The sequence below is a fragment of the Micrasema longulum genome, unplaced genomic scaffold, assembly GCF_059751315.1.
Source record: "Micrasema longulum isolate JH-2025_06_02 unplaced genomic scaffold, ASM5975131v1 h1tg001308l, whole genome shotgun sequence".
In the NCBI taxonomy this organism is placed as follows: Eukaryota; Metazoa; Arthropoda; class Insecta; order Trichoptera; family Brachycentridae; genus Micrasema; species Micrasema longulum.
Window position 1 is genome coordinate 318,035 of NW_028278495.1, and position 13,913 is coordinate 331,947.

Sequence of the window (13,913 nt, forward strand, 5' to 3'; positions counted from 1 at the left end):
TCACCAATTTATTTTTTGCCACCAATTTATTCACCATGTAAATAAATTGGTGTGAATTAAATTATGAATTTAAATTATTTTTTAATTCGTTGAAGATTATTGAGAATCCGGACTCGAGCAAAGACACTCAATTTTCATCGCTTCTAAACTGTTCAATGCATTATAATATGATAGAGATTAATTATTTGAATTTTTCTCAATTTAAATTTTTGTTTAAATTATGGAAAAAAATAGATTTAAATCGTTTAATTTTTTCATGAATAATATACACTTTTGTTATATTTTTCTGATTTTCATTGACAAAAAATAATATTTTAACATTAGCATTTTTCATGTTTTTTTTTATATCTTTCGTGTTCTTCCAGAAGCCTTTATTAAAATTTAAAATAATATGTATACCCGCACAAAGGCCATGCTTTTGTTAAATTATTTTGTTCTGTTTATATAATAGTATATTTTGTATTTATAACGTTTGTAAAACTTTCGTAAAATGCAAAGAAAAAAATTATAATAGATAAATTTAAAAATAAGGCATTATTTAACTATAATTTAAAAAAGATTCTGCAAAATGTAGGTAATTTAAAATTCTTTTATTTATTTTTAAAAACCAAAATTTAAGTTTTTCTGTACACCAACAATATTTTGAGTTTGTCCAAATTTTTGTAGACAAGGACTGGATTCAACTCCCTGGGGAGCTGTTTATATTTACATATTACAACAGAGATGGAGAACATTTAAGCGAAGGTAATATAGAAGGCATCTACAGGGCTTATGACTTGTCAATGGCTGGTTTAAGTGTTTTTCTGTTCGATTCATTATCTTTGTATCTTTGATCAAATTTTACTCAAATACCTTGTTTTTATAGGAGTCCCAATGTACCTTAATCTAAAAGGCGTAATTTTCCGGTCGAAAAGTAATTATATAAAATATTAAAGTACACTTTTTGTCTGAAATACGGCAAATGCGCCGATTTCTACACTATGAGGTGGACATATATTATACTATATTCGAATTCCATTTTCAAATTTTTTTATTTTTTTTTAAATTGAAATTATACTGATACCCTCTAAAATGGCTGAGTTCCCGATAAAACCTCTTATTAGTCTGAAAAAATGGCCTCAAGCATGTCCAAGATAGTAAGATAGAGCCACGGATGACTATCATACTCCCTCAGATTCTTCATGATTCTGGTTCTCTTTCACACTCAGGACTGCATTCTTCGTCCTTCTGTACACCTTTTTCATATCCTTTCATTTTTTTCGGTCGGTTTCTGCTTGCATACAATTTTTACCCCCACAGCAGCTATGTCGTCGGGCCATCTTTTTTGAAGTCTTCCGACGCCTCTCTTATTCTCCCAAGGTCTCCATTTTCAAACTTTAGGGGTCTATCTTGTGGGGTCTTGTCTCGCAACATGCCCTGCCCATTGCCACTTCAGTCTTGCCACGCGATCCATGATTTTCGCTATTCTGGTTCTGTACCTAACCTCCTAATTTCTTATTCTGTCTCTTATACCCGTATTCAGAGACAGTACTTAAGGTGAGGAGAGTACATTCTATTGTCTTCACCTTCGGGTTATTCTCTGCATATGAGACTAGACTATACTTTCCTCACCTTAATTATTGTCTCTGAATACGGGTATTAGACTCATACCATTCATGGATCTTTCCATGGGTCGCTGTTTGGATTTGAGCTTTTCTACGTTAATTTTTGTAAGGGCCATGGTATCTAATGCATATGTAGTCACTGGCAGTCCACCCGGACACAAACAGATGTAAATATATAATTTTAAAAAAATATATAAAAAAACATCAATTACAGCGGTTTTTTGTGGGAAAACGGAGCACGTGAACTTAAATTTATTTATAAGAATACTTTCCTTATGCGCATTGTATTATTATGAGGAAATGAATGCACAGAGTTAAGTATCGGATAGGGAGTTTGGCAGGAGACAGAAAGACCATTAAGGCAAGATAAGGAATAAAAAAATATGTTAAAATGTAGGCAGAATGGTGAATTTTGCTCAATATGTAAAGTGGCATCTTAGGCCTGTAAATGTCTAGACTGTCGTATTTATTCCCTAAAAAAAATGAAAGATAAATTTTCAAGAAAATTGTTTTAAAACTGTTTTTTGATTGGCACACTTTTTGCTGACCCTGTTCGCAGTTTCTTCGCGTTTTTTTCATCATGAAAAAGGCCATTATGTTCAAGTTTTTGGAAGCCAATTTGCGGTCTATATTAATGTTCTTTTTTTCCCAATTCAAAATGTGGCGAAAACATAATTTATGAATACTTTAAATTGCCTCCGGGAGAATAATACTCGAGATAATGGAAAACACATCCAAATGTTAGATTTTAATAGTTTTTCGTATTCAAGGTCTGTTTTCACAATCCCGTGATTTAAATTCTACAAGGATATCATAAAATAAGTTTTTCTCAACAATGTATTTTAATACGTCCAAAGAGGATATTTATTCCTATTAGATTCGGTAGATCAAAAATGAGGGCCAGTTTGGTAGTGGCTCAACCAACGCAAATGAAATATTTTGCGTTTTACATATCACAAAAGGGATTATTTTATTTGTTCGGCTTCCTGCTTGCAAAACCAGCTAGCCGATGGTAATGCCAGTAGAAAGAGCAATATCTTTACTTAATTGTATCTCTTTGGATATCTTCATCTTTCGTGTTACTGAAAGATAGTTCAGACAGGATATCTTCCCTTTTATTTAATTACTGGCTATTATTTATAATATATTTATTTCACCATTTCATCACATTTTAAAAAGTTTTTTTAAGGCTTATTTTGGGGCTATTTTGAAGCTTGTCATCGGGTGAGATAGAGGGGATATTGAAGGATTTAATGAAAAATACACCACAACACCCAGACCAATTGAGAAAAAAATATTTCTTGGATTTTTTTCTTGCAACTGGCGGGAATAGAACCCGCGACGCCAGTTTTATAGATAGCCTTAAAATAGTGCAAAGATTAATTATTAAACTAATTTTAAAAAAACCCTCAACATTCAACACGGAACGATTTTAAAGGTTCATACAGTAGACACTCTTTATAAAATAAATTTCATAAATTAAATTTATAAAGAAGAAAAAATCAAAGAATTTGAGATGAATAAGTCACTCAGATATCAAAATAATATTAAAATTCATAAATTCCAAACAAGTCATGGTCAAAATAGCTTTGCCTTCAAAGGTGTAAAAAAATATAATAATCTCCCCAATGAACTAAAAACAATTAAGAATAATATATCAATAAATAAATTTAAAGTAAATCTGAAGAAATTTTTTGAACACGTGGAAAAACTGCATTAAATGTTAATTAGTGTGAATGTAAAATCAATATTTTATATTTTTCTTTATTTATTGTATGTTTTTTTTCTCATATACTTGTATATTAAAAAATATATAAACTCTTATAAATAAACAACTACAACAGTGTAAATCACTTTCCAAGCACAAGAGTTAGTCCCTTTTTTTGGAGACTTACAGTGATTACATTTACTAAATGTATTAATGTAGATCTGTACAGAATTTTAAAAAAACGTGTACCTTTTATGAAATTTATTAATAAAAAAATAAAAACAAAATTGAAAAAAATGCAAGTGCACGCGATGCTTTTTTTCGATACCAACTATTTTTGGTATCGATATTTTACAACTGAGTTCTGAGTACCAAAGGGTAATGGTCATAAAATATTATAAATAGTCAAATGATTGCAACAGTCCACTTGTCGCGTCACGCGGTAGTCTATGGTCTGTCTATGGTATTTGTTTGTTTTTGAGCGCATCTTTTTCCGTTTACTCGGTTGGTAATGTTGCTAGCCCTGTACTGATGAATAAACAGAGACGGGCGAAGTGGGGGAAACGTCATAATTTCATTTCGTTGCCTAATCTGTACCATCGCATCACCGTCGCATCGTTGCAAACTCTGCGTCGTTGTATAAGCAAATATTTTTGTAATTTTTATTATACTCAGATCCATGTCTTAAGTACTTTTTTCCTTTGCTTCTAATCCCACGAAAAAATTCACCGATACAAGTAAGTATCGATACTTTTCATTCGATACCGAGAAGTTATCGATACATTTTAATATCGATACGGTATCGAGTAAAAGTATCGATACCTGAGTGGTATCGTTTCATCCCTAGGCCGGAGAAGACTCCTTGACTATGCGGATGTATGTTATCCAGATGCTAACTCTGAATCACTTGATAAGTTAGAACGATTGCAAAATATTTGTATTCGTTATATCTTTAATCTTCGCAAATTTGACCACACAACCGAGTATCGCACGCAACTACACTGGCTCAGTATCAGGCATAGAAGAAAAATTCATATTCTATCACTTTTTCACAATATTTAAAAAATCCCACTTCGCCTGTTTATCTGAGAGAGCTCATCCAACCCCTTTACAACACGGTCTATCTCTTCGTTTTAGTAACGAAAGAACCCTTTTAATACCCTGTCATCACTCTAATTTTCTTGCCTCCTCTTTCACAGCAGTAGCCGCTCGATTGTGGAATAATCTACTTACTAATGTTAGAAACGCCTTCTGTATTTACATTTAAGTCAAGATTAAAATGTCACTATCTAAATATTTAAATTGTTCCGTTATCCTTCTTCTTTCCTTCCCATCCCCTCTCCTCTCTTCATAGTATAGTGTTAATTTTTATTTTATTTATATTTTTGTTTTGTTGATCTTTGTTTTTAATTTTTGTATAAAATTGTAAGATTCAATATGTCCATGTATTTATGATTTTCTCAAACTGAACGGTTTGGGTAGGTAGGAAGAAATTGCTTGAAGGCCATATGCCCGCCCTTATATGTATATATATATATATATATATATATTATATATGTATGTATATAAAGTGTCAAATAAATAAATAAATAAGACTGAGATACCCAGCGTTTATGAGCTGACTTCCCCCTCTCCTATTCCTAACGTAAAGTAGCGTAAAAAAAAAACTAACATTATTATCCGGACACGTATGTAACGTAAAAGCAAATAATGCAATATCTTGTTTAGAAGAAAATTTTCTTTCGGATGACGTACGTACTACGATTTTTTTAAAACTTTTGGAGCTCATTTTTAAATTCGGAAAAAAACGAACAAAACTTATGTTAACACCAATATATACATCAAACCATAATAATATTTCTTTTTTTGTTTTTAGGTTGAAGAATAATCCAATTTTAAAAGGATAACAGAAAAGAAAAATTATCGTAAAAGACGCAATATTTATTGAATCCATTATTTGAAAAATGGCCAACGCTTCGAAATTAAGAACTAACTACATGATGACCAGCGAATCAAATCTTCAGAATGGTAAGTAATACATTAATATTTTGTGACGATGCTTACTTCTTTCGTTTTTTTTTTTTATTTTGAGTATGTCACATTTTTAGTGGACTAATTTTGGATAAAAATCCAGAATTAGTAAAAAAAAAAAAAAATTTAAAAATTACCAAAATGTTAACGAAAAGGCGGACTGTAAATGAAAATCGAAGTTCATTCAGTTTTGTGAATTGGGAAATATTTGAGAAAGGAATAGGTACATGGAGTGGATACCTACCTTTAATATAATCTGAATGTTTTTCAATTTCTGGCACTGGATCACAAATGAACTTTAATATAACAAATCAAAGACAATTCAATTTCACGAATGGGCATTATTAGGCAAAAGCCTGGGAGGATTTTAAAATACTTTTATAATTTCTAAAAATTATAAAATAATAATAACGTATCCCCAACTCCACGATACTCCGTTTTTTTATAAGACAAAAAATAATTTAACTATAAATTTTACCAGATTTAGTCATTTTAATGACGGCCAGCTCTAATATTGAATGATACCTTGTATATTTTTTTCTTACATGCTCAATGGTCGACCATCGACTGATAAAATCGTGGACTTAAGTCCCAGAAAAAATATATTAGGGGAGGTACGGCTAAGAGTACGCAGTCCATAAGAGTACGCATTGTTTTTTATTTATTTTATTTTATTGTGACTATTATCACTATAATTATTGATAAACATTTTAAATACTACTACGAGACTTAATTAATAATCTAGTAAAATTATATTCGATTGTATAAATTGCATCTATCTTAAATCAAATTTTATTAAAATTAATCTCATGTAAATTCTAATAAACTGCATTAATTACATACAATGAAAACTTACTTTTGGTCTATATACAATTTTTAATTTTTCTTTTGTGACTATTGGTGTTCACATATAATTGGTGAAAGATGTTTAGTGTTACTATTATTCATTTTATAAATTGTATTTGTATATGATATCTTTTACTGTTTGTGAACTGAAAATAAATAAATACCTCATACAAACTTTGAATGTATGAGGTGACATTCATTTTCATGAAATTTTGACATCATGAAATTTTCAGGTGGTTATTACAGTTTTTTGAGTGAAAGCGGCCTGGCTGTTTTAAACATAACATAAAATTGACCTTCCTAATTTCAATAACAACAATATCTCTTTTTTTTATATTGCTGGCTGCTTTCTGCATAACTACATTCAATTGTTGTACCTGTCACTATTTAAAAAAAAAATCTTTATTATTTTCATCTGCGTATTTATATTTTTTATTTATTCATATAAAGATACACATTTGTTTCAAAAAAAGCATCCCTATGAGGCTAAGAGCCCTGTTTTGAGTTGGGATACAACATAATAAAAAGGGGAAGCTTGCATATTATCAAAGAATCTTACAAATAAAAATGCAAAGATATTTGAAACACATTCACCGTTTTAAATATTTTTTGTGTATATTTACGTATATACTTACTTTAACCCGCGGCTTCTCTAGGGTGGTTTAACAATAAAAAACTCCCTGTGGAATCATATGTTTTTTGGGATAAAAAGTAGCTTGTATCTATTGCCGGCCCTCCAACCATCGCTCAACAAAATTGACAATCCATTATTCTATGTCGACGTAGCATTGCTATTGTTTTACTATTTATTAATTTTTCCATTAAGAATTTTCCCTACGGAGTGAGGTTATTTTTTTCTAGATGAAAAGTAGCATGCCACATTTGTCAGCTAGTTTGTCCAATTTTTTGTTGACAAGGACTGTAATTAAATGAATGATACATTACAATTCCAACCAGCCAATGACAAGTCATTAGCCATGTAGATGCCTAGACTTCTATATGACCTTCTCTTAAATGTTCTTCATTTCTGTTGTAATATGTAAATGTTAACAGCTCCCCAGGGAAATAAATCCAGTCCTTGTCTACAAAAATTTGAACAAACTTAAAATATTGTTGATAAATCCACCTGGTCCACGAAGTAGTATAGAAATTGAAAAATATAATTTTTAGGCGTTGCCTTGTGTGTAGGTGAAATGATTTAATTAGATAAATCTCACCCGCATAAATAAAATTTTCAGCTCTTTTACTTCACAAGCATCAACAGACAAACTAAATAAAATTACATTGCGGTTTTTTTAAAATCGGGAATCATGTACAACAAAAATTTAACAAAAAATAAACAGATATTATTATAGATATTAATTGAAATGTTGAATCCTCTAAAGATCTATGTAAATTTGCGCTTTGTAATTATTTTTTTATCCATTCATTGTCTGTTCTAGATTGAGGCTCAGGAGTGAGTTTTAATTCTCTGTATTTGTTCAATATTTGGCCAGAGGCAACTATTGAAGCTTTTTTCAGTGTGGTTTTTCCTCATAATGATGAGGACGCATTCAACCCCCGACCCGTGTTAGACAAGGTCGCGCTTAACCCGAAAAGAATGTCGTATTATATAAAATACATTTTTATCAAGTAATTATTTCATTAACTTAAAATATAAGAAATTGAATACTGATTTGAGTCTACTGAACACTTTATATTATTTTTACAAATATAAAAACAATATTTTCGTGACAATTGTTTCGCCTTGTTAAGGCATTTTCAAACGAATGTGAAGATAATATGGATTAAATGTCCTTATATTGTGTCTTTGTAGGGTGTATGTATGTGTGTGTTTATATGTGTGTATGTATGTGTATCAAAATGTGTATACGAATAAGTTTATATTTTATTTGTCTGTGCTCTCTATTAATTTATTAACTATTATTATATATTAAAATGTAATCGCCTAGCTTGGAACGGGGTATGTACCCTTGTTAGCTAGACAAAGTAAACGTTTATTTGTATTTTGATAAAAGGTTTAAATAAATAAATAAATATATAATTCCTCTGTACGTGTGATGTCACTAAACTCCTTAACGGCTTAACTGATTAACGTGCGGTTTTCAGAGAAATATTGATCTTTGCATTACGCGTGTTCGTAGATTTTTAAAAAATCTAATATGTAAAAAAAAAGTAAGAAGCATAAATGTTTTATTCATCGATCTACCAGGGTTGCATTCGAGAAGTGTGCATTTCCAAAAAAAAAATAAAGATGTTGTTTTTTTGTGTATAAAAAAAGTTGGTTTTTCAATGTTTACAAACAGCATATGTTTTTTGTGGATCTAAATCAAATTCTTTCTTTAAATTCTTTATAATTTCTACCCATTTATTTCTTTTTACTAGATTTTTGGTAATACTAAAATAATGTTAAATTTAATTAATTTTTAAAATTCGTATTCCTACATGAATACACCCCTCTATTGGTGAGGAGACCGGTATTTGACGTTTGCAAAAATAATGCCACATTTGAAAGGATATTTATTTTATGTTTTGGAATTCAACCATAAATCAGTTCCTACTTAAATTCAATATTTGAATATTAACAATTTTTAGTTCTGGAATTTAATCACAAACAAGTACCTGGGTACCTACTTATCAATAAAAAGTCTTTTTCCAAGGCAAGCCAACGTTCGTGCAGGACAATGTCTGTCGGGTCAGCTAGTTTAGTTATATAATTTATGGTACTTAAGTAAAATTAAAAATAATCTTATAAACTATAGCATGTACATTAATCATAATTAAAGGAAAAACTAATGGTTAAGGGCAAGGTTAAGTGTTTAAAAGGTAATGAAGAATTTAAATATGAGTTTTACAAAAGTTTACATCTAGAGCTCTACAAAAAAACACCAAATCAACCAATATCATATCTAAATTTGTTGCGACGCTGAGGAAAAACGTTTTCGCGAAGAGAATATGGAAATTTAGGCATTTACAGGGCTTATGACCTGTCATCGGCTGGTTTAAGTGATCACTTTACACACTGTGTAACATTCATTATGCTGCCCATGTTTAAACAGCATAAATTAGCAAAACCTTTATTGATATAGGTGAGATGCATCTGACTAAATTATGTCACCTACTGGCACCGCCTAAAAACTCTTTTCCATTTTTTACAGTTCTCCTTATACCATTTAGTTTAATCTATGATGTTTTGAGCATCTCCAAATGTTTGTAGACAAGCTGGATTTACTCCCTAGGAAGTGAAGATCCAAATTTGTTGGTACAGAGAGGGGAAACGTTTTCGCGAAGGGGTTATGGAAGTCTAGGCAATCACATGGCTTATGACCTGTTATTTTGCTGGTTTGAGTGGTCACATTACACATTGAGTGTAACATTTACTATTCCGCCCATGTTTAAACATCCGCGTTTCCTAAATTGTTTATTTCTGTTTATTTTTGTGAAATAAAAGACCTGAAATCTATGTGGTAGTTATTGAGATTCGTCTGGCTGAATTATTGTACATACCAGGCAACGCCTGAAAACACCTTTTCATTTAATGTTGATATTATCAATGAAAATTGATTTTTACTCAATCTCGTGAATATTTATTTTCTATTATTTTAGTATTTTTACACAATTAAGACTATTTTTTTGAACCTAATGTTATTATGGTGGTGTTTGTTACCTACTAAACGTCGGGTTATGTTGACTGCCTGGTATTGCTAAATATTTATCCGCGTTGATATCGCTCCGTAAAAACTGTCTCGTGATAACGTTTTTTGCTTCACGCTCGTTTTGGATAAATCTTCAGACTAACATGGTATATGTAATGCACGGATAGAGTAAAAGATTGTACTTACAGTTTTATTATCTTTTATTAATACAAAATATACAATAGATAAACATAACTAAACTAAATATAATAGAGAATGGAAATACTTAAAAATAACTCAAAAATCTAATTTGCAAAACGCAAAATAAAGCAGATAAAAAAAGTATGAAATCGTAACAATTAAAATGAAATCATGTTTTTGTCTAAAGAACGTGTGTCACCGAACACAGCCAAAACGCTTCTCGTCCTGTCCGTCGCTCGGACCTGGCGCGCGACGTCACGTGTGACGTCTATAGTATTGCCACATTATTAAATATTTGAATATAACCACTTACCGACTTTTTTGTGTCTACCGATTTCGAGACGTACCAGTCTCTTCGTCAAGACACCAATTAAACCAACATGTCTGTCCTAATCAGTGCATGTGCTTATTAAAATGCATATTTATTGGTTTTATATTTTAATGCGAAAACTATGGTGAAGGTGTATAGTGGGTTTTGCATGTTGGTTTGCATGTTGGTTTAATTAGTGTCCTGACGAAAAGACGGGTACATCTCGAAACCGGTAGACATAGAAAAGTCGGTGATAACATTTAGTAAAATGTTTGACCACAAAGTTAATGCTTTAAATATTAATAATACAATTTTTTTGTTTTTGTTTTATTAAGAAGTTCTTATTCTTTCATTTTATTACATTTTTAGTTAATATTAATTTACACATGTTTTAAAGAATATTTTAATTCAACCTTGTTGAGAATGGGCGTCCGGGCGGTGGAAGAATATGTTGTTCTGTCTGCAAAATGTAACTAGAATTCTAGACGAGTGTTCTGGTCTCGATGCTTGCTCCAAGATAAAATCCTGAAATCAGAAATCTAGAGGAGATAAGTCCGCCTCGAAGTGTAGTGGTGGGGCGTTCGCCTACCATGCCTGAGGCTTTGGATTCTATTTCTGGGAAGGTCGACATGAAACATTGAATAAACATGTGGTTCTACGCTGCAGTGCAACTTGCCAAACTCACTGTAAAAGGGGCTATGAATGCAGTAAAATCAAATTTAATTAATATCCTTGTTAATGAAATCGCAAGTTAAAAAAAAAACGGTTTTTAATATGACGAAAGACGCACTTGATTTAAACAAAATCAATGATTTTCATAGAATTAAGAATAGTCCAGAAACCACATACGCACATCAAACAGATGGCGATTAAACTACTCATAAATGAGTAGGTTTACGTTTTGACCATTAGTTTCATTGTAGGCGTGGCTCATTACGTAACTCCTGATTTGAATTCAACTATGCCGTGTTGTGTCCTTTTGAAGTGTAGAAATACTGCTAGGATCTTAAAGAAACGGGATGCAATCACACATGTGTTCAAATGTCAAATGCAAACAAATGTTCAAGTAGCAAATGCATTACTTTAAAATTGAATTATTTTTCTATCTGTCCGATTGTCGAAGAAACAAAATAGAAATTTCGTTAGTGTTGCTAGGGTAGTAAATTTTTTTAACCTACTTTGCTCATCTAATGAAAGAACTAATGAAAATTGGATCTCGGATTAAACAACTCTATCGTGGACATTTGACCGACATTATCATTAAAACATCAAATATTATTTAACACGATATAAAAATATCCGTTTTATGTAAAATAAAATTTGTTTTTTATTTTAAGTTCAAAGTTCATTAATTCAATTACTCTTATTAAATGACCCTTTACTTATCTTTCAGCTTGCACAGTAAAATTTTTGAGAAATTAACAGATTGCTTTTTTTTACCTTACATTTGTGTTATGATTTCTTTTTTCCCATTAAGCAACATTACGCGGCGACATTATGAATGCGCGCGGCGAAAATAGGGCATAGTGGGGGGATTATCGGACACAGTTCGATGTATTAAAATATGATTCTACGCTCCTTCTGGACTATTCTTAATTCTATGGTTTTTAAAATGATTTTCAGCATGTAAAGGGAGTGCTTTCATTGGAACATTTCATGTTTTTGGACTGTCACGTTAAGCTTAAGGCTGATCACCTTGCGCTCATGTAACAGAAGATTGATATAAACCGATTTAAGTGTACTAATACAGTGCCTTATACACCATTGGGTGTGGGCAGGGGCATTATGCCGATGATGATATTTTTTAATAATTTGACCGACAAAATTATCAAAAGGTTAAACCCTCCTTCATTTCCGAGACTTAGCCACTTTTTAAAATATAAATAACCCAATTTAATATGCTCATACGGGTTCTGTCTGGTTTCAAAAACAAAGTTTTTTTTTAAACAAATTACAGTTTGCCGCGAAAAAACTGGGACGTATCAGGGTTGCTCTATCATGAGAAAAGGATAATAAATTTATATACATTACTCGTCTCGTCACTGGCACTCTCAACCCCCTAGCGCCACCCCTGGCTCACTTAACCCTGTTGTGCTTTTTGGCCTGAATAACCTATTATAAAATTATTATTAAAAATAGATAAATATCACTTACAATTTTTCAGTATTTTTTTTAATGTATTATGAATGTTTGAAAAATCGTGAATTAAAATAATGGTTAATTTTTTTTTCAAACCTTCTTTTCTGAAGTATACTTCCATCGGAAATGTAATATTTTATTTTCTATTTTATTTATTTATTGTAATATAAGGCTTGCGGTGGTTTGACTTTGTAGGGAATTAAGTAATAAGTGAACGGACAAAACGCACTCCGGCAACAACTGTCGTCAAGCGTAGGTGATACAGTAGTTTTTTTTTAAATATTTTTTTTTATTTAAAAAAATTAATATTTCCGTTCTTATGATTTTCCCAATTATTTAATTTTGAAGCCCATTTTCAACGAGTTGTATATAACTAACTATTAGAAAATGGGAATCAAGTTGGGGTAAAGTAGGATTTGAACCACGGACCATTGGTTTATGAGTCCGAGACACTAGCCACAGGACCACAACCCGGATGCCTCCTGAGGGTCTTGACTATGATTTCCTACTTTACAAGCCATCAGTTTCTCGACGTTCTGGTCGTCCACTGCTGACTATTTGTCGGAAGTTCGTGTCAGAAATACGGGACGCGAACCTGACTTAGGTGAATGCACAGGAGCTGGCAGCTGACAGAGATGCGTGTCATCGTGGACACGATTTGCTCCAACTAAGGAGCGGACATGGAATGATGATGATGATTTATATGGCCTTAGTCAATCACAACAGTTACATTAAGAAAAATAAATGTACAAGAAGCCGAACAAAAATAACATAAAACTATGTAGCATAGACAAAAAGGGCAGTAAAATAATGGTAAACAACACATTCATATACACGATCAACATATAAGACATTGAGCTAATCTATGCCAATCCATCTTTAATCCACACCATGTTAATGGCGAAGGGATCGACAAAAAGCCGGAAGGTCTATCCCGAAGAATTTTAAGTTGTGTGACAAATCGACTAATCTAAAGATTACAAATATTAACTAACATTAATTAATCGACAGATTATTCGATAATTTCTCACTCGTTTCAAACGCAAATACTCTCTATTCGTAGCGTAGGGTTGTAAAATAATTATTTGGGGCTAAAAACGAGTATGGCTTTATTTTAATAATCATATTTAGCCAAAGTATTAATTTTTGTAAGAATCTCGGTTTTTTAACGAATGATCATAAAAGTTTTTGGACGACATGTTTTTAAAATTACGTTGTGTACGAATCGAAGCTTTTACTGATTCCACAGTGAGTCTGTTCCTTTATTTGCTCTATTGCGCCATTAATTAGCCAGAAAACTCTCTAACATTTACGTTACGTGCGCTTACAAAAGTAAAACACAGATCTTGAGTAGTTCCGGAGAGCGTTTAATATTTTTAGTATTTTAAATAAATTGTCCACTGCTGATGCAACTTTCATTCAGAATTGACTGTTTTACG

General features: G+C 31.6%; 1 long non-coding RNA gene across 1 annotated transcript in view; it reads left to right on the forward strand.

Annotated features, from left to right (window-relative positions):
- Window positions 1-5,229: 5,229 nt before the first annotated feature.
- LOC148275976 (uncharacterized) overlaps window positions 5,230-13,913 on the forward strand; it is a 52,298-nt gene continuing 43,614 nt past the window's right edge. The window contains exon 1 of the long non-coding RNA XR_015823896.1: window positions 5,230-5,340. This is a non-coding gene — a long non-coding RNA (uncharacterized LOC148275976). The remainder of the gene's footprint in view (window positions 5,341-13,913) is intronic.